Source organism: Carassius carassius, chromosome 19 (assembly GCF_963082965.1).
Source record: "Carassius carassius chromosome 19, fCarCar2.1, whole genome shotgun sequence".
Classification (NCBI taxonomy): Eukaryota; Metazoa; Chordata; class Actinopteri; order Cypriniformes; family Cyprinidae; genus Carassius; species Carassius carassius.
The window spans coordinates 4,690,695-4,717,800 of record NC_081773.1 but is presented as its reverse complement, the minus strand read 5'-3'; the positions used below and the strand labels follow the sequence as shown (position 1 = coordinate 4,717,800).

General features: G+C 36.1%; 1 protein-coding gene across 6 annotated transcripts in view; it reads right to left on the bottom strand.

Moving 5' to 3' along the window:
* The window catches only part of LOC132094913 (disco-interacting protein 2 homolog A-like), a 120,562-nt gene that overhangs the window by 47,962 nt on the left and 45,494 nt on the right, over window positions 1–27,106 (bottom strand). For 2 of the 6 annotated variants that reach the window (XM_059499575.1, XM_059499576.1), the window contains exon 1: window positions 2,291–2,344. The exons of the other annotated variants lie outside the window; for them this stretch is intronic. The gene's annotated coding sequence lies outside the window, so the exon portion shown is untranslated. Of the gene's footprint in view, window positions 1–2,290; window positions 2,345–27,106 lie in introns of those variants that run through there. 6 annotated transcript variants of the gene reach the window in all.

Below are 27,106 nucleotides of genomic sequence, written 5' to 3'. Positions count from 1 at the left end.
TCTCCACCATGAAAAAAGACCCAGGATCTGTTTGTCAGGCTCTTAATAATGATACAGAAAACTGATACAACAAAACCTCAATGTTAAAAAAGTGTTCTGGTTCAAAATAACTTAAGCTTTATCATTTTTTACAGGTTTGTCAACAACGAAAAGTAATACATTTACATACTCTCATCATAAAATCTCATCATTCATTCATTCATCTATTGATTGAATGATTGATTGATTCATTCATTCAAATTGTTCAAAAATGGCAAATATTATGTTCATAAAAATAAATGAATAACAGTAACAATAAATGTGCACTAGAATATTTTTAAGTGGAGGCACTAAAGATAAACAGGACTCTTTAAAGACATAAGTAAACTATTAAATATGCTACTTGCACTTTTTAAAAAACAATATCTTTGTAAAAAAAATCTGAAATTATATGTGTAAAAACAATGTTTCTAACGCTAATTCATTTAGCAAAGATTAAATAAGCGACTTACAAAAGAGGAACAAAAGCAATTCATCAAGAAGCCAACTATAATTGTAATACACAAAAAATGCGGCATAAAAAAACAAAAAAACTTTTAATCTTAAAAAATCTTCAAACTCTAGTACATTTGACTTTTTATGTGTAAGAAAGAGGAGATGAGGCACAAATCTCATGCTTGTGACATGTAAATAAATGTACTTCTTGTCCTCTAAACACATACACACATTTGATATTTACCAGCAATATCTTTGTTAACAAAAAAAATGCTAACAATGCTATTTAAATTAGCAAAGGTAAATAAATCAAGAAATACCCTTTTAATCTTGAAAAAGAAAAGTCCATTTTTGTTTTTAAAATTAATGTGTGAGGAAGAGGAGATGAGAGACAAATCTCACTCTCTTTCTCACCACCATCCCCCAAAACTCCCTCTCTCTCTCTCACACACACACATACTAACACACACACACACACACAGAGTCTTTAACAGGATCCAATGTTCACACAGTGGCAGGCTGGCAGCTTAAATCACAAAGCCACTGCATCTTCACAGTACAGCAGAAACCCCACAACCAGCATAACACGAGCTGAACACAATAAGTCAGTGGGAAAAGCCATTAAAAAAATGATTTCCAGACAATAATGTCTCTGCCAGCGCTGCCCCGCTCTCCCTGCTGCCATACATCACGCCTGTGCCAGCCTGGCATGATCACTGAACCCATGTCTTCTGATCGGCCACAGTGATTACTGCAGACCTTACACAAACTGTTGCCATCAAACTTTTCAAACAGGAAACATATTTGTTCATGTACACCCTGCAAGCATGGTAAAACCATGACTAATCATGAACTTGATAAAAAAAATTAAAAAAAAAAAAACGCCCTGCATTCCTAAATCATGAAACTATTACCTCATAAACATTCAGCCATTAATTTTTTCAAGGACAGAATAATCACAAATGAGATCTCGGTGATCTCAGCTGTTTCTCCAAAACAGTAATGAGATTAAATGGAGCACAAATAGAGATTATATTACTTCTCAGACTTTTTCCAGTTAAAAAGACCCCTGTGATCTCACACGTGTCCTCTAGAGTTTCAAAAGAGATCTCAAGTGTGTCTCAAACTGTGCTCAATCAGTCTCAAAATAACCTCATTAATTTCTCATCAAATATATACATGACTAAATGATCTGGGCTTTGTTCGAGATATTCAGCCTCAGTATTCTTACTTAGTTGTTACTTGAATGAAACACAAGACAAACACAACACTCCTGTCTCAAAAACATTTTCCTCTGACGATGCAATTTACTCACACAATTAGAGAAAACATGCCTACAATGAAAAAAAACAAAAAGTTCAAAAAAGTTCAGAAATATTTAACACCACCAAATCAACCTAAATGCAAGTTTTTATAACAAAATGGGCTTTATGTGTTAAATCAGGTTAAATATATGAATATATAATAAAGACTGAAAGCTACTCCAATGATCTTACAGTAAACTTAAATATATATATATATATATTTTTTTTTTTTTAAGTTTACTGGAAGATCATTGGTGTAGCTTTCAGTCTTTATTTTAAAAATGTACTTTTTTGTTCATTTACATTTATTCATTTAGCACATGCTCAGTAATCCAATACCTTGCAAATGGGGACAAGTATTTGTAATTACATGTGAACTTTGCAGGCAATTTCTAACTGAAATTTACTAGCAGTTTCTGACTAGCATAGTTTCAGTGCAGTTCTTTAAAGGTAACAGTTGCAAGTCACCACTTTTTACAATGTGTCAGAGTTTCCCATCATCACCCACTTACCACTCGATCAGCACATCTCGCCAGCGCAGGTGTGAAAAACTCTTCTGGAGACAGTCTGAAGCGCAGGGTTTTGTCGGCTGTCTCTGTCTGACAGCAGGGCAGCCAAACCACAGAGTGAAGTCAGCAGCAGAGACGGTGCACGTGCCCAAGCTCTGCAGAGGCTGCTCGCCGCTCACATGCTGTAACCAGAGTCCCGTCAACTTCACAGGCAAACCAGAAACAGGCGCAGAGCTCCACGCTGAGGTCACGCCGGGCCGGGTGACACTGAGCACTGAAGTCAGGCGCTTGAGGTTTGGAAATGCTCTTTGTTTCCTCTCAGAGTGAAATGTGGAAACCTTTGCTGTCTGTATCTCTCTCTCACACACATTTCCTCCCGTCTGTCCTCCTTCCCCCCAAACCTCAGCCCTCTCTCTCCTCTTGTTCCTCTGTTACCCCTCCCCTCCTCTCATCCCGGGTCTGCACACAGAGCTGAGCCAGGCTGACGGATTAGAGCGTTAAAAACACTCCAACCCCCACCACACATAACACACTCACACAGATAAAGCTTCTTCTGAGGATCTTTGCAGCACCTTGCTATCAGCAATGAAGAATTTTATTTTTTATTTTTTCAATATAAGGTTCTAGAGTCATATGCACTAACGATCTTTAAGATACTAAACTAACTACTACTACTAACTATCAACTTTTTACAGAAGTTATCAATCTAAGTTAATGTTAATTTATAAATATTTTATCGATCATTGTTAATTCATGTTTGTTCACGACATATTAACTAATGTTAGCTAATTTATTAAAAGCAAACTTTTTTAAATGTATTACGATATTTACAAATTAACATTAATAAATTACAGCAAAATGAATAACTGCTGTAAAAGTATTTTACATTTTTAAATCTGTGATATTAATGTTTTAACTAATGCTAACAAATGTAACCTTATTGTAAAGTGTTACCATACAGTTTTTGACTCAAATGTTTGTTGTTATTTATTCTTTTCTTAGTATATTATTTTTACTTTTAATATTTTTTTTGTCATCTTGTTTCCCCTCTGCAAATCACATTGAGCTTTAAAGGCACTATTTAAAAATTCTAATTATTATTGCTCACTGAAAATCTTGCTGATTTGGACATCGACATGTCCAATTTGTCGAGATATGCATCAAGAATGGCATCACTGATGTGCCATATTTGAGTACATGTGAATGCAAATGACATTAACAGCTTCAGTAATTTCATCAAATAATGACTTGCAATAAGTGACACATGATTTCTTTCCTGTCATTATTTATTGTACGGATAAGAACATCAACATTCTTTAAAACATCTCCTTTTGTGCTCCCTGAAAGAACATCACAGGGTTTGAAATGACATAACAGACCTTTATTTTTAGATCTGTTTTTCATTTAAAACAGCAGTACACAGCTTTTTGAAGAAGAACAAGAGTATAAAAAGTTCTTTACGAGATTAAAAAGCTTCTACAATACTTCCTAACAGACTCTAAAACCCTTTTCTTCTGACTGAATCCATTATTTACATATAAGCAAACAGCTACATAACACGCAGATGACACAAGACACACCTGTCATGTCAAAAAGCCATCCAGGACACAGGAGCTGCATTCATTGAGTTTGCAGCCAGTGTCAGCACCCTTGTTAGTGAGGAATCCCAGAGCCGAGGAGACTGTTGACCCTTCTGTGACATTGTGTGATCTTGTTAGGGAGAGAAAGAGAGCAGTGTTCTCCTATCTGTTTTAGCGGGCGACCACCACCCAACGGAGGAGGATACCAGAGATACTGGGAACACAGAACACAAGCTAAATGAGACATGCCATGTTTTCAAAGAAAATATATCACAACAAGCTCAAGATGCTGTTCGTTTCGTTCTATTAGCGACTGTACTAAATATATACATTGAAAACTCAAGCTAACATTTGACCCACTAGTTGAATTCTCACCTCTGTCTTATTTCTTGAGATCTTTCTAGATGAGTCACAGAGCAAGGGCCCTTTGAGATGGTTCTTTGTGGCCAAACATAATCATTAAGTCTTAAGTCTGTAAACACACAATACCAGATTTAAGTCTAATCTTCTCAGTTAAAGCGTGAAACACAAGTGCTAGATCCTTTCTAAAGCGGGCGCACTGTCTAATTGCACACATACACAAATACACACCCTGAAGCATAAACACAGTGTAGGCGCCAACGGCTAATCAGCTTTAACAAGCTTCAGCGAGAAGAATCAAGCCATAGACGGGATCTGCAGATGGTGCATCATATGGATCATTTCCATGCTGAGGTATTCACAGTCTCTTAGAATGCAGCTTATAAGCAATGACATGTTCTTGTAAAAAATTGCAACCATAAAAATTAAAGTCAATAATGCATTTTCATTAGATATACTGGCATATACTGATGAAAAAAAAACAATGCAAAGAAGTGCGTTGTCTGAATTATGATTTATAAATTGTCTCCTTTTAACGGGTCAGTCACAATATTTGCAAAACATGGCTTGAATCAGATTCACTCATATAGACTCGTTACTGAGTTCACATTTCTGTGATGTAAATTTGTTTGGAGTCAGTGAGATTATTGATATTATTTTAAAGAAAGAGCTAGGATGCATTAAATTAATCAAAACTAACAGTAAAGGCGTTTACAATGTTACAAAAGAGTTCAACTACAAATAACTGATGATGACCTTTTGAACTTTGTGTTCAAAGAATCCAATCAAAGAAAAAATCTAAGAAAAAAAATAAGCATCATGGTTTCCACTAAAATATTAAGTGGCAGCATTTTCACTATTGATAATAAGAAAAAAACATATACAAAAACATAAACATATTAAAACATATTAAAAAGGAAAACAGTAATTGTACTGTACATTGCAATATTATTTCACAATATTCCTGTTTTAATGTAAACCCCAAACTTTTCAACTGTAGTGTTTACATTCAAAAAACAGTTTTACTGTTATTTATTTATTATTATTGGTTACATTTCATATTGGTCATCATATAGAATAGCATCCAGATATAAGGTTGGATTTACTGTAAGGGAACATTGTACAGGACTGTAAATATTGATATATAAATTGCACAAACACAATTTATGCTGAATACTTGAGAACACCCTTATAAATCTTAAATCACCATAGTCATAATCGCTATAGTAAAATTCATCACAGTTGTAAAAGGTGAACAATCTGCACTTAGTGAACTGAAGTGAAATGATTCTGTAATTTGACAGCTAAAAATGTATGAATGTATGTTATAACATACGATGTATGTTATAAGATATTTGCATTAAGACAGGTGCAGCTTTACAGTACAGAACACACAGATGACAGTCTATAACACCATCGCATTCGATTATAATGTCACTCCAGTGAAAACAGGAAGTGTGTTTGACTCCCGAGGGAAGGCTGAGGGCCACCAGACCCTTTAATGAATAGCTGAACATCAATTAGAGAACATTAAGGGCGATATACACAGAGGAGGGCGAGAGAAGGAATTCACACAAAAGGAAGCCGTTGGTTTACTCGGAAAGGGAGAGATAAAGAGAAAGAAAAGAAAGAGGGAGAATAGACCTTCTCACCCAGGATCATTTACCCTCACCGCTTCTTAACACGTCTGCACCCTTTGACTCTATCCACGGAGACATCGACATTTACAAGAGATGCAATCAGCAATACAAATGGGTCGTCTCCCATGCACGACAAACACACAGTTCTGTGAATAAGACGCTGATTATGCTCTGCATATGAATTCCAGCTATTCCAGATGGATTCCCTCACGGTGAAAATCTGTAAAAATATGCAAATTGAGGCGAGTGATATAAAGGAAATTGGGGGTGAGAGACAGGAAGGTAAGAACATGAGAGGAGAAAACAGCCAAAAGGAAGGAGAGATGGAAAGGGAGAGGGATTTAGGGATTGTAAGATGAAAAGAGGGAAAGAAAGGAGGGAAAAGGGAGGCAGGAAGAGAGGGAGGGCTTTCACCCCCCACCTCTCATTAACTTCCTCTCTGTCTTTCTCTCGTTTGCTAGACGAATAATTAGGGCGTTTATTCTGAAGGGGAGAGGGGTGCTGGGATCGCTTTCACACTGGGGAACAAGGAAGAGGAGCAGCCATCCAACACACACAGACCAGAAACACCCATTGGCTGCTTTTCGAGAATAAAAACGGACATTTTAAAAACGTTTTAATATTACAAGTGATAATGATTATTTCTTTGCAGAATATCAAAGCCAGATAAGACTTTGCCAGAGACATACATTTACAAGGAATCATAACAAACAAGCTTCAAGACTTGTAGGAGCAAGCTAAAACTCCTTCAGAAAATACTTTTTATTTTTATTTCACTCTTGCTTTTGTTAAAGGGATAGTTCACACAAAAAGTATTATCACTATTATCATTAATTACTCATCTTCATGTCGTTCCAAACCCGTAAGACCATCAGAACACGAAATTAAGATATTTCTGATGAATTCAGAGAGCTCTCTGAACCTCCAATGGACAGCAAGGACCCTACCACGATCAAGGCTCAAAAACGTAATTACATCTTTAAAAAATCCTGAAAGAAAACACACATAAAAAAAAAAGTTTTGTTTAACTAGTTTTAACTCCAGTAATTTAATGTGACATTTAAAGTAATTATATATTATATAGTAAGTTTTTTCAGTAAGTGGTATATATATATATATATATATATATATATATATATATATATTTTTTTTAATATATATATATTTATATATATATATATATATATATATATATATATATATATATATATATATATATATATATATATATATATATATATATTATCATTTCTAATCTCGCACCAAACAGAGTATCAACCAGTAAAATGGCTTTGTTAAGGGAAGCCGATAGGATTCATGACAGTTGCCGACTGGCAAAATCTGTGCACACTGACTCCTAAAAATTGCATAAAGCTGGCCAATGAGATTAGAGCTTGTCAGATCAAGCTCTTGCCATTTGTGTGTGTAATGAGCATCAGATTGAGCTAAAGTGGGCATGTTGTCTGGAGCTGAGACTAGAAATAAACTGTTATTCCATCATAACAACAAAATGACAAAAACAGAGTGAATTAAACCCAGACTAGACTGAGGCCTGTTAAATTAAATACAGTTTACACCATACCTAACACACACACACACACACACACACACACACACACTCAAAAAGCTCAAGAGACTCAGCGGATTACTGTACAGAGTGCTGATAAACCCATTTACAGACATACATGCTAAAATGCCTTTCAGGCAATAAAAGACAGAAGACTTGGCTTGTTGCTCTTGAACAGTCAAGTACACATAAAGATATGTCAAAATGCTTTTAATTTTAATTTAAACTATGATAGGTCATGTCAATCACGAGTGAAGGTGGCACGGCAGCTAGAGCAGCTAAGTGTTAGCATGTGTTCATATGCAAGATGAGTGCTTTGTATTGTCTCGTTGTGTCTGTGTCGTATTTTACCGGTCACAAAGGCATTAAAACCCTCAAACTGAAAATAAATGGACCAAGCAGCCCTATGAAAGTGAATTATCATATGAATAGCCACTATTGCTCTGTCTGAATGGGTGATTAGGGTGGGACTCTCTCATAAGGCCTGAGGAGCGTTTGCAGCCCAGTGCTGAAATTAAACACCAAACATCTCCAGAGGACACCATACAAATCCATTTAATAGCTGCGGACACACACACTGTGTCAATATAGAGCTGACACGAAAGATGCAGACCATGTGACACTGTCTGTGTGTGTGTGTGTGTGTGTATGTGTGTGTGTGTGTGTGTGTGTGTGTGTGTGTGTGTGAGAGAGAGAGATAGAGCACAGTTATTACATAGATTAAACCAGTACAATATAGATGCTTGACCCTATTTAGGGGGCATTAGCTCATATTCAGATAAGCGAGCTGACTTCTACAATTGAGAATGATTATAGAAGTGCCTGCAGAAAGACAAAGGTGAGTGATATGTAATATTAGAAAGAGTGGATGATATGTACAGGTGAGTTGAAATGCAGGAAAACGCAGGTGCAGACATGTACGCAGGTGTGTATGACTGATTCCACAGAACACACACACACACACATGCAGCTGCTCTGCTGTGTGACAGGCTGGGCTCACCAGGATTGGGGCAGGAAGACCACCAGCCTGCACCCCACTACCATCTGTCTGAACAACACACACAGGAACTGCCCACACTGAGAGAGGCTACACACACATTTACAAAATGGATTTTAAAATATACACATACAGTAGATCCTAATGAGACAGTGATTCTCACCAATAAATTGTAATAAAAGATGGACAGTGCATCTGTATTTCCTTCCGTTGTAGAAAAGTGAAGCCAAGATCTCCCAAAAATGACCACCGTCATCTTACAATGGAAGTAAAGTACAAGTCTTTTGGCATCAAGGTCCCGCCCAAACTTCCTCAGAACCAATCACAAGCACACACCCATGATGCCACACCCCGTCTTTTAATCATTAAATAACTATAATTAACTTAAACCAAACTTACTAGAAAAAATTAACAGTTGAGCACATCAGCCTAATAAAAACTTTAGAAAAAAAAATCACAACTTATATAAATAACTGTTTTAGAATATTAATAATAAGATAATTAATAGTAATTTATTTCTGTAATGCAGATCTGAATTTTCAGCATCATTGATCCAGTCTTCAGTGTCACATGATCCTTCAGAAATCATTCTAATATGATTTAATGCACAAATAAATAAATAAATAAATAAATATCAATGCTAAATTGATTCTCTTCAGCTTTAAACTGAGGGAGTGTTAGTGGACGTGAACTGCTGTGACCTCAGCATCTGCCTCAGAGGGAATATGATCCGCACAAACACACTCAACAGCCCTCACCCCTCTCTCACTGCAGCTCTTCATCTGGTCCTCCCAATCCCTCTATTTCTCCACACTGTCTTTTCTGCTCCCAAATCTTTAATGTGTCTTCAGTGTAGAGTGGGTCAGAGGAAACTGTCTGTGTGTGTGTGTGTGTGTGTCACTGAAGAAGACAATAGCACCACTGAGCAATGACTGCAGGAAGAACTGATTCATCCCTCTGCCAAATTACACAGAGAAAAAGTTTAGTAGCTGCAGATTTGAAGTATCTTAACATAATAACATAATGAATTTCCTATCTAAGCAGCATTTACAGAACATGAAGCTTGTTCCAGAAAGTAGCCAACTTAATAATGATGCCTCCTAAGAGAGCTCATTTTGGCAAAATTATAATGTAGTTCCACATGTATCCTGGGTGGAGAATGTAATCTCATAATGCAGCGGTTTTCTAATATTTTGATGCCATGGACTCCAAATACAAAGATTCCTTTGAGAGGTAAATTTTCCTAAAATATGAATCCAGGCCAGCTATATATTTTCATATATAAAGAATATACAGTTTGTACAGTATAAAATCCATTACGCCTATGGGATGTCCCCACTTTCCACAAAAACATATGTGTGTGTGTTTTCATTCTTTATTAGTATGCAATTGTACGTTTTTTTGTTTTGCATAAAAAATAGAATATGTGCAATTAAAAATAACATAATTAACATAAGAACATAAATTCTATATTATTTAAAATTATAGTTATTTTGTAGTTTTGTAATTATTTTTCCACAGACCCCTTTGCAGCCCTGGATGCTTGAAATATCAAGAATCCGCATGCACAAGTTTCTCGTAGGAATTTTCTTTTTACTGCAAATAATACTTTAAAGACTCCATAAATTCTCAAACTATTTTGGAATCAATTTTTGAAACATGATTCCTGTGAGGTTTCATCCCTGTTAGCATGCTGCCTTAGGTTTCATCTCACAAACAGAGACCTAATCTATCAAAAACACCCTAGACACAATGAGTTGATTGTGTGGTATTTACATCTCTCCCTGTATTATCCACAATCCTCCACTCCTCCTCTTTCCTGCTGGATGGAGGGAGCAGTGATGAAGCTACAGCAGATGGACTGTCTCTCCCTAACACCTTTCCTCCAGCTACTGAGCGCGCTCTGAGGCCTATCAATAATTCAGAGGCCTCGTGAAGTGGCGGGCGGCTCGGAGGTCCCTCAGCGGCTATCATAGTAAGAGTGATGATATTATAAGCGAGGGCTTGCTTAAACTTTAACACATCAGAGTCTTGGTCTTTAACTATAAAGTGCACATATGCCTGCTCTTAGACAGAGGAGACCACGGCTCAACTTACTTGAGATATATGCCTATAGGCCTCGAAAGAGTAAGGATCACACTTAAAACTAACCCTTGCCTTGCTTATTTAGTACTGGTATGCAGTATTGCACTTTCAGTACTGAAACAGTATATGCAACAAGAAACACTTCAAACTGTAACATTTAACCTTGAACAATATAGTAATGTATCAACTCTTAAATAAAACGGTACCATAACATAAGGGGGTCTTTCAATTTTGGTTCCTCAAAGAACCTTTCAGTTAATAGTTATTAAAATAATGTATCCTTGTTACCAGCTAATGTACCTGAAATATTTCCAAATGAACTGATATGAAATCGAGCTGAGAATCAAAGTGAATTAGAATATCTCTATCAATGCCCAGCCTGACTCTCTGTGTTACATGATTATTTCAGTAAGTGGTATCCAGTTATCATAGTTAATTAAATAGGAATTATAATATTATAAATGCAACTATTTGACATTTATTTTACAATTAAATGCAATAATAAAAAATTAAAAAAAAAAACATATTTTAACCTATATAGGTAAACAAAACAAATATTAAGTTAGAAGAAATCATTTTTATATTAAAAAGTTAAATACAAATAAATCACAAAATTAAATGTATCACTTTAATTACATTGCTGTTCAAAATCTTTGGGTCACCAGTTTATTTATTTATTCAGCAAGCACAATTATTAAGCAGCACAATGTTTAAAGTTCAACATTTTTCAACATTTCTACATAGATAATAGCACAAAACATTTCTTGAGCAGCAAATCATCATATCAGAATGATTTCTGAAGGATCACGTGACACTGAAGACTGGACTAAAGATGCTGAAAGTCAGATTTGCATCACAGGAATAAATGTCATTTTAAAATATCTTAAAATAGAAAGCATTTATTTATTTTTTTAATTTTTTTTTTTTTTTTAGAATAAATGAAGCCTTGGCGAGATAAGAGACTTCTTTCAAGAACATTACAAAAAAAGTTGAGCAGTAATCTACAGTATATTCACACTGGAAATCAGTGGAAGGTCAAGTAAAGGTCATTGGACGTTACCCAGTGCAGTGTGATCCAGTTGCATACTGCACAATTCGTTAAATGTACTAGCCAGTAAAAAGTCATCCACTGATGTCAAACATGCAGAAAATCTGCATACTCTATGCATTACGCATACTGCTTACTACGTAGTATGCCATTCCAAACATACTCTGCCTTTTTGGGTTGTAACAGCGAAGGCATTTCTGTTAACAATTAGTAGCAAGTCAAGTTACCAGTCGTATGCGCTAGACTAATGTGTGTGTGTGTGTGTGTGTGTGTGTGGTAGCTCACCCTCTGGGCTTCTTCGGGTCAAAAAAGACCGAAACCATGTACGTTTTAAATTTTTTAATTTTTTTGCTTCATCGGAGGGGGATGAAACTTGGTGACTTTTGTTGTATTACCTATGTGAACACACAAAAAAATCAAGGAGATGATTCTGATATGTTAAAGGGTCGTAAAAAAAAATTGCACACTTAGCTTCCTACGGGTCAAAAACGACCCACATAGGAAATGAATGGGAAATACAAGAAAATCCGAAAACTCAGAGAAACTTTGGTGGTACAAACTACAGATCAGCCACTGTGCAGAAAAAAAGTGTACAGCAATGAAGGGGTGACACTCTAAAACATCAAGAGTGCAAATAAGACACCCTCCCCCCCACACACACACACCCACACACACAAACACACACACACACAGAGAAATTAACTGGTAAGACTGAAACAGCAAATTTTGCTATATTTTACTATATAATCATAATAACTCCAAAACTATAGCAAGGAGAGTCAAAAGGTAGGTATCGTTTGAAAGAACTCTTTTTAAATTTTTCAAAAATATAAATTAGATTACATTTAGACATTGTCCTGCAGAGAAATTGCGGATAAAAGACAAAATATATATATAATTTGTATTATGATTTTGCATATCTTTCTTATTTGTCATGGAATAACTCAGGAAGGAAATAAGGTAGGAGGAAAATTCTTTTTTAGTGAAGTCCCCCTACATGTTAGCTGCATCTGGATAAAAAATAATAATAATTTGGATAAAGGAATCAAAAGTTACAGCATTTGGAACAGAGATAGCCTTTTTGTACAGTCTTTGACGCCCCCTCATGGGCAATTGTTTCTCCATGAAGAATATCTAGTCATAAAAGCAATAGATTATGTTAATTTTAGGCTCATTGTAATTGTAATAATATGCTGTAAAAAATGAAGTGCCATTTTCAATGATCTGTGAATGTTTCATGAGCTGTATGATGTTTTTGACACATTGCAGTACATTATTTTATAGATTATGAAAAAAAAAGAAATTGTATTTATCACCAAATAACTCAGCAATACTTAAGATTTTTTCAAAGTGGATACATTCACTGTAAAGGTCATACCCTAAGCTTTCAAATGACATCAACTTTGTGTTAATCAAGGCAATATTTTTGAAAAATATGGTAATGAATATTTTCGCAGCTAGGTGGCGCCTGCTGGCGGTACACTCGGTTTTAGAGGGATTACTCAGCACTCGTTAAGAGTTAATAAATGTGATTAGATGCATTAAAAAGCTGAGATCCTAAGCTTTAAAATGATATATAGATTGTGTTGTTCCATTCAGTGGTTGCTTAGTAATTCGATTTTTTTTCTTTCCAAATGGGAATAAAAAAAATAAAAAAAAAAAGCTATGGCAGCCTATAGGCGGTTACAGGACATTACACACATTTATTATATTTTAAAGCCACTGGATGGCGCTCTTCTCACTTGAATTTTTTTTTATTTTAGGCCTGCACTCTATTTTGATGTGCAATGGTGCATTTATTGAAAAAAAATTAAAATTAAAATAAAATAAAAATATATATATTAATTCTAATGGAAAAAATTGCTCATAAAAAATATATAATTAATGCAAAGTATCATAAAAATCTTTAAAAATTCTAAATAATATACAAAAAATATTATTGAACAAAAATATATTTGATTGGTTTTCCTGGGAAAAAAAAAGTTACATTTTTAAGGCTTCGGTCTTTTTTGACCCGGAGGAAGCTAAGTGTAACCCATTTACGAAGAAGCCCAGAGGGTTAAGGACTGATCCATCTTGTCACAGAGCTGTTTCATAAACCTTGATACCCTGCTGAGACAGACTAGTCTTTGCTGCTAATGACTCAACACACACACACACACACACATACACTCACCTAAACTGCTATCACACACATGCTGATGTGGGAGGTCTGCCCCATGTGTCCGAAAATCAAAGTGTATGTCAGCTACCAGCTTTTTCTGAAGGGGTGTTTGAAAACCCAAGCCATCCTCTAACCTGAAAATGAGTCAGCCGCACAACATTTGTACAACACATTACCCTCAACCACGCCATGAAACCTCGTAGAGTTAATAACATCATCAATAGGTGGCACCAGAGTGCCACAGAGCCAAGGACACACCACGCCTCTCCCTGCTGTCTTCCTGCTCTGTCTTTCCTTCTGTCCTCTTCTCCAGTCTTTGTGCTGTGACTCCCTCATTCACAAACACACCTGAATGAGCCGGTACCAAAACAGGGTCGATGGTTAACCTGAAACAGCCTGTAGTTAACAGTATGAGACTGATCAAAGATTCGTTCTGAGGCAGAGACATTTAACACAGAGACATTGTACCTAATAATGACACAAATGGTTTGTGCTGACATCACAAACTGATAACATTGTTATATGCAGGCACCCTTATTCACCCTTATGGGCATCTTATTACAAAAGACAACATGTGGGTATGTAGTTGGATTAGGATGGTTGATTTAGGTAGTTTAAAATTCCCTATGAAACAAATACACTTGATCATACTTTTTTTTAAAAGTGCTTATTATGGAAATAAAATAATATGTATATATAATAATATTTTATAATATATAAAAATATGTTTTCAGACACTTAATTGCATGCTAATTGCAATTAAATGAAAATGTAATATTATAGTCATACCTATCTGACAGAAAGTTTTTAGTGAAACTGGGAAATTTTTTCTCTTCCCCTGCTCCTCTGACCTGCGGCCTTCCACAAGGCTCTATTTTAGCTCCCTCTCTATTCTCTCTATACATGCTACCTCTGGGTTCTATTCTAAGAAAACATGGTGTGTCTTTTCATTTCTACGCAGATGACACTCAAATCTATCATCCAGTTAAGAAAAACAACTCCACTGCGATCACTTCTCTTCTCCAATGTTTAGAGGAGGTTAAATTATGGCTAGCCCAAAATTTCCTCTTCTTAAACGAGGACAAGACCGAGGTAATTGTTTTCGGTCCTAATGAGAACTCTCAGTGTATAAGCCCTGAGCTAGAAAGTTTGTCCGTTTTTAGATTCTCTCAAGTGCAGAACCTAGGTATTATTATTGACCAACACTTAAAATTTGATAAACATATCTCTTCTGTTATTGGATCCAGTTTCTATCAGCTTCGTTTACCGTCTAAAATTAAAAACTTTCTCACTCCAAAAACTCTAGAAATGGCTGTTCATGCATTTGTTACATCGTGTCTAGATTACTGCAATTCTTTATATTGCGGTATATCTAAATCTCAAATTGCACGACTTCAACTTGTCCAAAATGCTGCAGCCAGACTTCTTTTAAACTGTCGTAAACATGATCACATCACTCCAATTCTTAGATCCCTTCACTGGTTGCCGATATCTCAGAGAATAGATTTTAAAATTCTCCTCTTCATTTATAAATCCCTTCATAACAAAGCTCCTGTCTATTTATCTGATCTCCTTCATCCTTATACTCCATCAAGAAGCCTACGATCCTGTGACCAGGCTCTGTTGGTGGTCTCTCGCGTTAGGCTAAAGCGTAGAGGGGAGCGTGCATTTGCGGTGGCTGGGCCACGACTCTGGAATACCCTGCCTTTAGAGATCAAACTGGCCCCTTTCTTGTCTATTTTTAAGTCCTTGCTAAAAACTTTTTTATTTTCCTTAGTGTACTGACTACTGTGATATGCTAAATTTTGTAAATGGGTGGTTTTAAATTTTTGTCTGGTCTATTTTTTATGTATGTGTTACAACCCGAATTCCGGAAAAGTTGGGACGTTTTTAAAATTTTAATAAAATGAAAACTAAAGGAATTTCAAATCACATGAGCCAATATTTTATTCACAATAGAACATAGATAACGTAGCAAATGTTTAAACTGAGAAATTTTACACTTTTATCCACTTAATTAGCTCATTTAAAATGTAATGCCTGCTACAGGTCTCAAAAAAGTTGGCATGGGGGCAACAAATGGCTAAAAAAGCAAGCAGTTTTGAAAAGATTCAGCTGGGAGAACATCTAGTGATTAATTAAGTTAATTGATATCAGGTCTGTAACATGATTAGCTATAAAAGCTTTGTCTTAGAGAAGCAGAGTCTCTCAGAAGTAAAGATGGACAGAGGCTCTCCAATCTGTGAAAGACTGCGTAAAAAAATTGTGGAAAACTTTAAAAACAATGTTCCTCAACGTCAAATTGCAAAGGCTTTGCAAATCTCATCATCTACAGTGCATAACATCATCAAAAGATTCAGAGAAACTGGAGAAATCTCTGTGCGTAAGGGACAAGGCCGGAGACCTTTATTGGATGCCCGTGGTCTTCGGGCTCTCAGACGACACTGCATCACTCATCGGCATGATTGTGTCAATGACATTACTAAATGGGCCCAGGAATACTTTCAGAAACCACTGTCGGTAAACACAATCCGCCGTGCCATCAGCAGATGCCAACTAAAGATCTATCATGCAAAAAGGAAGCCATATGTGAACATGGTCCAGAAGCGCCGTCGTGTCCTGTGGGCCAAGGCTCATTTAAAATGGACTATTTCAAAGTGGAATAGTGTTTTATGGTCAGACGAGTCCAAATTTGACATTCTTGTTGGAAATCACGGACGCCGTGTCCTCCGGGCTAAAGAGGAGGGAGACCTTCCAGCATGTTATCAGCGTTCAGTTCAAAAGCCAGCATCTCTGATGGTATGGGGGTGCATAAGTGCATACGGTATGGGCAGCTTGCATGTTTTGGAAGGCTCTGTGAATGCTGAAAGGTATATAAAGGTTTTAGAGCAACATATGCTTCCCTCCAAACAACGTCTATTTCAAGGAAGGCCTTGTTTATTTCAGCAGGACAATGCAAAACCACATACTGCAGCTATAACAACAGCATGGCTTCGTCGTAGAAGAGTCCGGGTGCTAACCTGGCCTGCCTGCAGTCCAGATCTTTCACCTATAGAGAACATTTGGCGCATCATTAAACGAAAAATACGTCAAAGACGACCACGAACTCTTCAGCAGCTGGAAATCTATATAAGGCAAGAATGGGACCAAATTCCAACAGCAAAACTCCAGCAACTCATAGCCTCAATGCCCAGACGTCTTCAAACTGTTTTGAAAAGAAAAGGAGATGCTACACCATGGTAAACATGCCCCGTCCCAACTATTTTGAGACCTGTAGCAGAAATCAAAATTGAAATGAGCTCATTTTGTGCATAAAATTGTAAACTTTCTCAGTTTAAACATTTGCTATGTTATCTATGTTCTATTGTGAATAAAATATTGGCTCATGTGATTTGAAAGTCTTTTAGTTTTCATTTTATTAAAATTTAAAAAACGTCCCAACTTTTCCGGAATTCGGCTTGTATATTCTTGCTCTTCTGAAAAGCACTTTGGTCAGCCGGGAGGCTGTTGTAAATGCGCTATAGAAATAAAATTGAAATTGAAATTGAAATATAGTTTGTGTTTATGTTAAATTCAGTTAGCTAATCTGTAGACATGTGACACACTGTAAATAGGACTTAAGAACATCTTTATATGTAATTGCATAATTGTCTTTGAAGTATGATTTAAGTATGGTGTGCATTTATGATACACTAAAATATACTTTAATGAAATTTCTATTGAAGCTTGTATTTCATGTATTTAAATTAGTGCTGTCCAACCAAAATTAAAGATTTTGTTTACACAATATATCTGTGAGGCTGTGTATATGTATTGTATATTATATATATATATATATATATATATATATACTGTATTTATATAGTACAGATCAAAAGTTTGGAAACATTACTATTTTTAATGTTTTTGAAAGAAGTTTCTTCTGCTCATCAAGCCTGCATTTATTTGATCAAAAATACAGAAAAAAATTGTAATATTGTGAAATATTATTACAACTTAAAATAATAGTTTTCTATTTGAATATACTTAAAAAAAATAATTTATTCCTGTGATGCAAAGCTGAATTTTCAGCATCATTACTCCAGCCTTCAGTGTCACATGTAACATCCAGTCTATCACATGATCATTTAGAAATCATTCTAATATTCTGATTTATTATGAGTGTTGGAAACAGTTCTGCTGTCTAATATATTTGATGAATAAAAGGTTAAAAAGAAGTGCATTCATTAAAAAAAAAAAAAAAATTCTAATAATATATATTCTAATAATATATTTTCTTTACTATCACTTTTTATCAATTTAACACATCCTTGCTGAATAAAAGTATTGATTTTATTTAAAAAGAAGAAAAAAAATGACTGACCCCAAATTACTGACCAGTAGTGTATATTGTTTTTACAAAATATTTATATTTTAAAAGCATAGCTTCTTTTTTTCTTTTCTTTTTTTTTTTACTTTTTATTCATCAAAGTATCCAAAAAAAGTATCACATGTTCTGAAAAAATATTAAGCAGCAGAACTGTTTCCAACTTTGATAATGAATCATCATATTAGAATGATTTCTAAAAGATCATGTGATAATGATCCTAAAAATTAAGCTTTGCATCACAGAAATAAATGACAATTTCAAAGTATAATAAATTTAAAAGCAATTATTTTAAATTGTAATAATATATCACAATATTATATTTTTTTCTGTATTTTTGATCAAATAAATGCAGGCTTGATGAGCAGAAGAAACTTCTTTCAAAAACATTAAAAATGAAAAGTAATGTTTCCAAACTTTTGGTCTTATATATATATTCTTTTCCTTTTTTTTTTGAAGTACACTGCATCTCAGACTAACATACACACAAACAAAAACAGACTGTTACAGTCCTCTCAAACCAAATTAGTAGATTTGCATGATTTGGATTTGGATGATTCAGCATGCAGTTGTCATTAGTCAGGGCATTACATTCATACACTGTATTGCAAATTGCTCCCAGGCAAAATAAAATGCAAGTGAAAGCTACATAATGTACCATGGAAACCTCCTTGTGTCAGGTACACAGAGTTCAAGTTTATGGACCGTAACTGTGTTCTATTTTAACACCTGTGTCTTGGAAATAACAGCTGTCACTTTAAGATCTACAAAGTACGAATATCTTTACATTTATGTGCTGTCAGAGTCTCCTGAATGTCTCATACCAATCACATTGCCTTTTAGAGCCACAACGCAAAATATAACAAATAAAGACAAAGTGCAGTCACATTTACTGTTTTTTAACAGATGTTCATGGCCAAAAAACAGTCATTTCAAAGAAGAATCTACACAATCTGGAATTTCGTGCGAGGTTAAAGAATTTCGCAGTGGTTCAAGTCAGTCAAACAAATTATCTGCATCAACCAACAAAAAGCTACTTGGTCGACCACTTTTCCAATGCAAATCGCCGCTTTTCTGCAAACAAAACTTCTCACCTACAAACTTCATCCCAAAAAATTAAATATATTCCGAAATTGTGCCAATGAGATTTAGGAGTTTGTTTGTTTGTTTGTTTCTCAAACAAAGCTATTATACAACTTCAGAAGATGTATAAATTACGTTTAAGATGGAAGATAAAAACATAAAAACTTTTCAATGTCTGCTTTTGTTTATGTGTAAAAGAGCTCCTTCGACATTCTGCAAAACATCTCCTTTTGTGTTCCACGGAAGAAAGAGTAAATGATGGCAGTTTTGAATGAACTATACCCAAAATCACAAACATTTACAAAGCTTAGTCGCTGTAAAACCGTTTGACACTGATGTGGAAATGTTTCCATAAACGTGTACCTGAGGGAGCCTGACCTGCTCAGATCCGGCCCACTGCAGGCCCCTCAGAGGTGTGACATCACTCTTGGCTGGGAAAGGAATGTGAAGGTCACTCCACTCCACTGGACAAGAGCATAAAACAAGAGCTGACTGAGGAACTGCACAAGTGTGGTGTGTGTGTGTGTGTGTGTGTGTGTGTGTTTAACCTCAGCAGATGGAGATAACCTTGAGACAGCTTCAACAGATACACCATATCAACAACATGATAGAAACACCCTAGTCAGTCACAGAGCATAAATTACTTGACACTACAACCTTTAGATGTTCCTAGTCTACCACAGCTTCAACATTAGTTTTTAAATTGAAAGCTTAAGAGGAAGAAAACATAAGTTTAGAGGAAGAACAATGATTTTAAGGTTTACTTTTGTTCAGCTGTCAATAATGTAACATGACTAAGTTAAAAGCTGCGTTCAAAATGTACACAAAATAAGAGATGAAAGATCATTTCTCTTTGATAAACTGATGTCATATTAACAGAAAAAAAAGTAATTTAGGACACGCTCGCTAATGCAACTAGCATGACGTTGTATGCATAAGAAAACATGAGCAGTCAGTCACTCAAGCATGATGTGTGATTGCAAAGCGGAAAAGAAATGTTCTTCAGGGAGAAGAGTCTCATTTGTAAATTGCTGTACAGAGTTCAAGTCTTGCTGTGTAGTCACTCGACTTCCTCCAGCTGTTCTCTGCTATGACAATTGACTTTGACTCTCTGATGTATTGCGGAAAAAAAAACAGGCCGGCTAAAAACAGCACAGAGGATGGAAGTCAGGAGTGAGTGGAGCGTTGAAAGGAAAGCCTCTTGAGACATCTTTTTCTCTTAGTTTTTGCTTACCTTCTGCATGGTGAGAAGGAAATGGAACAGGGTTTGTAAACAGAAGCGTGGGAAGCCAAAGCCACTGTTATGGAATGGAATCTTAAAGGGATCCCTGGGTATTAAGACTTGTATAGCTTAATATAACATAAATGATGTCCTTACCAAATATATGTAGTGGAGAATCCCATTAAAGGTTGATGTTATTGTAAAAAAATCACTTAGTTTTAGACATATTTTGGACTATGGGGGGGGCATTATTCTGATGACGTAAAATGGTTGCACTGAGTGAGCTACCGCAACACAAGTCGGAATAGACAACTCAGAAAATAAAATACTGATATGTGACTACAGCTACTGAAAGAGCTTTCAGATGGTGATTGATACAGGCTTAAACCAAATGCTGTACCGTGGATTTTTCCACAAAAGGAGTCTAAACGCCCCGGATCTGAAGGGAAATTTGCGCTGAGAAACTCCTCCAGCGGCCGCAGCATCATGATTAGCGTCGACATGTTTACATTCTAACAGGATGGCATAATGTTTCTTGTATCTGCCTTTTGTAAGCTGTTTAAGTAGCTGTGGTCCACTAAAAACCTCAAAGGCATCGGGGCTGAAGTGGAGAGAAAAAAAGCGGGTCTTTAGGTAGTTTTATTCGTTCACATGCATCTTCCCATTCTTTTCTCCTCTTCTTATCGCTAGGAAATCAGTGAAGTCTTATATTGCTTCTCTTGTTGCCCTCCGACTGAAAATTACAACCAAAAGCCACACAATGTGGTATCGTATCAGTATTTTATTTTCTTGAGTTGTGTATTCTGAGTTGTGTTGCGGTAAAAAGCGCCAGAAACTCACAGAGTGCAACCATTTCATCATCGCAGAATGTACTGTGCACATAAAATAATGGCGCCCCCTATAGTGTAAAAACGATGTCAGTTTTTTTGTTTCAATGTTTCGTGGGTTTTCTATTACATATTTCAATAAGAGACATAATTTATGTTATATTAAGCTATACATGTCTTAATACCCAGGGATCCCTTTAAGGTGTACTCTAGAATGGTTCTACTTTCGATTGTGCTTCCTTAATTTCATTAGCAATTCTCAATATATTTTAAGTATGCCTAAGTTTTTTTACAAGGGTATGTATTGTCATATGAAAAAACTGGTTAGGGTTTAGTTTAGATTTAACTCACACGAACTCTCGCGTCACACATGATGTAATGTAATGATTTGTGATCGAGTCAGATGTTCAATCTGTGACCTTGGACTGATTCAGTGAGCAGATTAGCTTGTCTGCGCTTCATTTCAACCAGTTCATTTAAAGATCCAGCTCATAAGATTTATGTATTTGTGAGTCAGCCAAAATATGTCTATTCATTTCTTTATATAGTCTTTCTGGCTTATAACTCGTAATTCCAACACAAACGCATTACATAGTCATGATTTAATTTGCGCTAGTGCTATAGATTCAACAGTGCAAGATAATCCTGTCAAACTATTTTAGCACAGTGTTACATATGGGGTTGAAGAACTGCTAATAGAACCAAATGTCTTGGATCACTCACTCAGTTCCATATTCTTTCCCGGAATCTTCAGTTCTCAGTTTTCTACTTAGAATGTTCTGAAAAAGCAAGTTTTTAAACTCGCATCTGTCAAACATGTCGTCTTGATGCATTCATTTTCTACAAATTGTGTAAAGTGTTTTCTAACATGCCAATACTCTTCTTCTCCCTCGCGATCCTGTGAGCCCACCTGTCCTTGTCGAGGTTCCAGAAGATGTCAGAATGCTTTTGAAGGGCTCTAAGTCAGTCTGAGGAGTCCAGAGGGAGACGGCGCTCTTTGAACGATCAAGCCCATCTAAGACGAGGATCTCAAGGGTCAGGCTGAAGGGGGCAGAGGGGATGAATCATGTCCAGGGGTGTCTCACGCCACATGCTTTGTTCCAGAGAGGCCCGGCATCTGGATCCCGCAGGATTTTTATAGTGTTTCATAGCATCTGCGTCTCTATTTTGGGCCCCTTCCCCCTTTTTCTGATGGGTCTCAATGGTGACTGTCTCCACTAACACACAAACGGGACGTTTAGTATGAGGGGTCGGGTGAGAAATGGTGCAGGATTGATGACTCATATCAAATCGTAGATGAAACACAGCTCGCAAATCTCAACTGAGGTGCAGTGACAGCATCTGCAAAGATGGCTTTGATTAAAGAGACCACTCCCATTGGCTAACTATAACTAGAAAACATTGGCCGAAGCGTAATAAACCAACTACAAAGACTGAAAGGGCAGAGGAGGGGGCAGACAATGAGAGATTGATGGAAAGCTGGGACAGCAAACTCCTCTGAGCCCCTCTAGTTACCAAGCATTTCCTTCTCCATTGTCTGGAATGCTGGCATCCACCACAGGAAGTGGGTTCTTTGTTTCCTATCTCCTTCCTGCTGGCCCGCGACTGCTGCGGGCCGTGCGGCGTGAAGAGCTCAGAGGGAAGAGGAAGGCAGCCGTGAACTGTTTGTGTCGAGACAGGAAGCAGATTCTGAGAAGCACAGAAGGTCTTTGGCAACCACTACACCTCACACACACGTGACGGAGACACACAACGCCTCATACAGATGGACGGGATGTGAAAAAGATGTAATTAGTTTCTTTAGTATACACCGAGGGGTCAAGGTTTGGCTGGTTAGCATGGCCCAGTTAAAAACAAAGTCTTTTACTTTACTACAAAAAAGTTTCTATTGCTGCTCTTTTGAATTTTTATTTATTGATGGAATAAAAAGGATTTCCAAAATATGAAGCAGCACAACTGTTTTCAACGATGATAATAATAAGATATGTTTTCTGAGAAGCAAAACATCATATTAGAATGATTTCTGAAGGATCATGTGTAACTAAAGATGAAGAGTAATGATGCTGAAAGTTCAGCTTTGCATCACAGGAATAAATCAGATTTTAAAATGTATTCAAATAGAAAGCAGTTATTTTAAATGGCAATATTTCAAAATATTTGATGCCGCCTGGGTGAAAATAAGAGATTTCAAAACACTGAAGAACCTGAAGGACACTTAACTTATGAATAGCAGTGTACACCACAGATATATAATTATATTAAAGTGGATCTTCTACCAGTTTTCAAGGGCCTCTTAAATTGTGAAATAGATTTTTTTTTCTTCCTGTCTGATGCCATTACCATCACAGTTCAGCATAAGCTGTACTTTCTCCAGGTATTATATCTACCGTACACACACACAAATAGTAACTAACATGATTTATAAGGCTTATGTAAGAAATAAACCTACACACAGCATGTTTATTAATCTTGACTTAATTACAAAGCAAAGAAATTCAACAACTGCTATGCAGTTGGATGTTTTTCAGCTATTAACATCCCATCAAGAATGATTCAACAATGCAATATGAAACACTTTAAAACACAATTTGACAAGCCAAGCAAGTAGCAATACATGTAGAGGAAACAAAACCTATTGACAGCATCTTGTGGTAAATTGTCAACTACCACACACAATTCTATTGACTCATCTTACAGGGTGTAAAAACAAACAAATAATTGCAATAATACATTACTTGCATGAATGAGTGATTTTCAGCTGTATCATCTAAACTGTACTTTTATCAACCACTGCTTTCTGCTAATGGATTTCTCTTTGCAGATAGCTGTCACATAACCTTCTGGTTTCTTTGTGCATATTGCAGGTTTGCTGGTCACGGGTTACAAATACCTATTTCTAAAACCTTGTTTTACTTAAAAATCCACTCCAGCTGCTCTTGCCAGAGAAAGCTTTTGGCACAGGGCCCAGAAGCCCTTAGGTAAAAGCCCACTTTCTGCGGTGTAGGTACAGTAAGTAGGTTATCACACCAACATCCCTGCTCAGCGCTGAGCTAACAGTTGAGGTTATGTTAACACCGTCAGCCCCAGCTTACATCCCAGGCTACAGCAGGAAATACAGGTGTAGACTGTAAGGGTCATGAGCTCCTGAAAGTGTGCAGTGCTGGAACTAGCTCTTCAGGACAGACAGGCTTCAGTGGGAACAGATGCTAATGGGAAGAATGGAGAAACAAAAAGGGAGGGACAATTATAAGGAAAGGAGTCATAAATGACGGGAAAAGTATAATCATGTATATTTTTAAATTGAATAACCAATGCTTTTTAGTGTAATTTAGTTAAATATTCTGGAAGATAAACACAAATGTGTTATATAAAGACAAATACACTTTATTAATGTTGGTTGTGTACATGTAATTTGAAATTGTATAATGCATCAGCCACCCAGTTTTTTTTAAGTATTGCTTCTGGCCGGTGAAAATCCCATACTGATCCATTCATTCTGAACGAACTGTTTTTGCAGCTGTTTTCATTAATGTATTGAGTGGACTTGAGGAGAAGCTTTGTGGAAAACTACATAAATGACTACATCAAGCTTTTCTTCTTGATCTCATCTTCCGGTATTTTCTCTCAGCTTGAGACCAGCACACACCTCTTTGAAGACTAAACATTCCTTCATCAGCTAATCAGCCTTAATTACACACACTTAAGCCCTTTGTGTGGTTTTTCTTAAGCAGTGTGTGCTGGTCAGTCATGTGGAACGGGGTCCAGGAGGGGTCCGCATACATTCAACTGCTCTTTGCGTGTGGGTATATTATAGCATCTGTGCTGATTAATACTCGTGACAGCTGCCTGTTCTGATACTAATGACGTGTGTTAATCATGTTACTAATCTCACCATTAAACAGAAAGACATGATGACCTCTGAGGCCTCATGCATGAAGACCTCACACAAGGCCTTGAAAAAAGACACAGAATCACAATCATCAGACCATGAGCATTACGCTTCAGTGTAAATGAATTATTAAACATTACAACATTATTTGTTCTCAAAATCAGATGTGTTATATTCCTACTTCAGATCAATTGTTTCTGACTATACACTCTTAAAAATATATGTTCTTCACTGGCATCTGTTCTTTCTAAAAAGAAACAAAATGGCAATTGTAGCATTTGGTTTGCATGTGTATAGTCTTCTGTTATTAAACTTGTCATAATTCACTGACCCACATGTTGTTCCAAACCTGGATGATTTTCAGTCTTCCGTGGAACATAAAAGAAGATTTGTAAGAACAATGTGGACCAAACAACCTCATTGATCTTAAAAAGAATGTCATACCAGTTTGGAATGACATGAGTAAATGATGACATCATTTTCATTTTCGAGTGAGCCATCTCTTTTAAAATGCATTCATACGGTACATAAATGTTCACATTGAAGTTGGGCATGAAAATTTCTACCCTAGTTTCCAAATTGGAAGTGCTACTGTACTTTGTTGGCAATTTTCCAAATAGAAATTTCTAAATTCCTTTCTGCTTTCCATTGTTACTTAAAAGATGGTGTAGCATTTACTTTAACAATTTTCATTCAGACAATTTCATTAAAAAATACAAACAAATGGTATCTCGCCGAATTCTATGGGATATTTTAAAATGGAAATACATTTTTTTTTTACTCCAATAATCTTTTTCGTAAAAAGTTAAAAGTTACTTTTGTAAAAAGTTATTATGACAAAAGTAAAAAATAGATGAGAATTTTTTCTTTAAATTAAAAACTATTGTAAATTACAAAAATCGTAAAAAATAAATAAATAAATATATATATATATATATATATATATATATATATATAATTTTAGAAACCGCATGCATGAATTGTGTGCAATAATGGGCAAGGGTTAGGGTTAAGTATCAAACAATACATTTTTATGTAAAAAAAAAAAAAAAAACAACACAACATTTGCAAACATGTTTTTCAAATATTATTTTATACAAATATTTTTTGACTAACGAGTTGAAAAAGGTGCAAAGCACTAGTGCAACGGTTAAAGAAGGGTCTCCCGCATATTTATATACAATACAATAATTATGGAAAAAATTATAATAACTGTATACAGACCCTAATACCAGAAATATTTATTAACAAAGTAAACAGAATTCTATATAATTGGCTGAACTGGCTAAAATTGGCTCCACCTCCACATGACCTGAAAACACACCCACTGACTGTTTAAACAACAACCCGGTCACCTTTGACCTCAAAACAGCACAGCTCTCTGGCTCTGACATCTGAGTAGTGTATCAACTTACACAAAGCAAAGGATCCATGATAAAGCAAAAGGACAAACTATAAGACATAATACTATAATACTGCTGTATGACAACACTTGAGTTTAAATCAAACAGATATGACGAAACCTACAAACTGACACCATATAATGACTGATGACTGCACACACCTGCACGCTTTAACCAAATACTGCAAACAAAGCAGGATTTCACCCTCAATAAACCAGCCATTCTGTATTTGCTTATATAAACCTAAGACAACATGCACGATGACATCAAATTAGAGCTCTATGTGTAGTTAAAACAACTTTAACAAACATTTCCTTCCGTCTAAAGTGTGTTTGTATGTGTTTCCAGCTCCTAAAGACAGGTCTAGCCTGTTATTACAGTCACGTTTTGTGATTGAACTCCCTGCAGTCATGTGAACGCTGCTAATTCTGTTCTATTGAAACTGCAGGCAAATCCTCTTCATTCACGCTCAGATTCCTGTCAACACACGTACACACACCTCCTGCTGTGTCGAGGCATTCATGTCTTCTAGTTTAGGTAGGCAAAAACACAGGCTACAAAATGTCTGCAGCATGTGTTTGGTTAAAC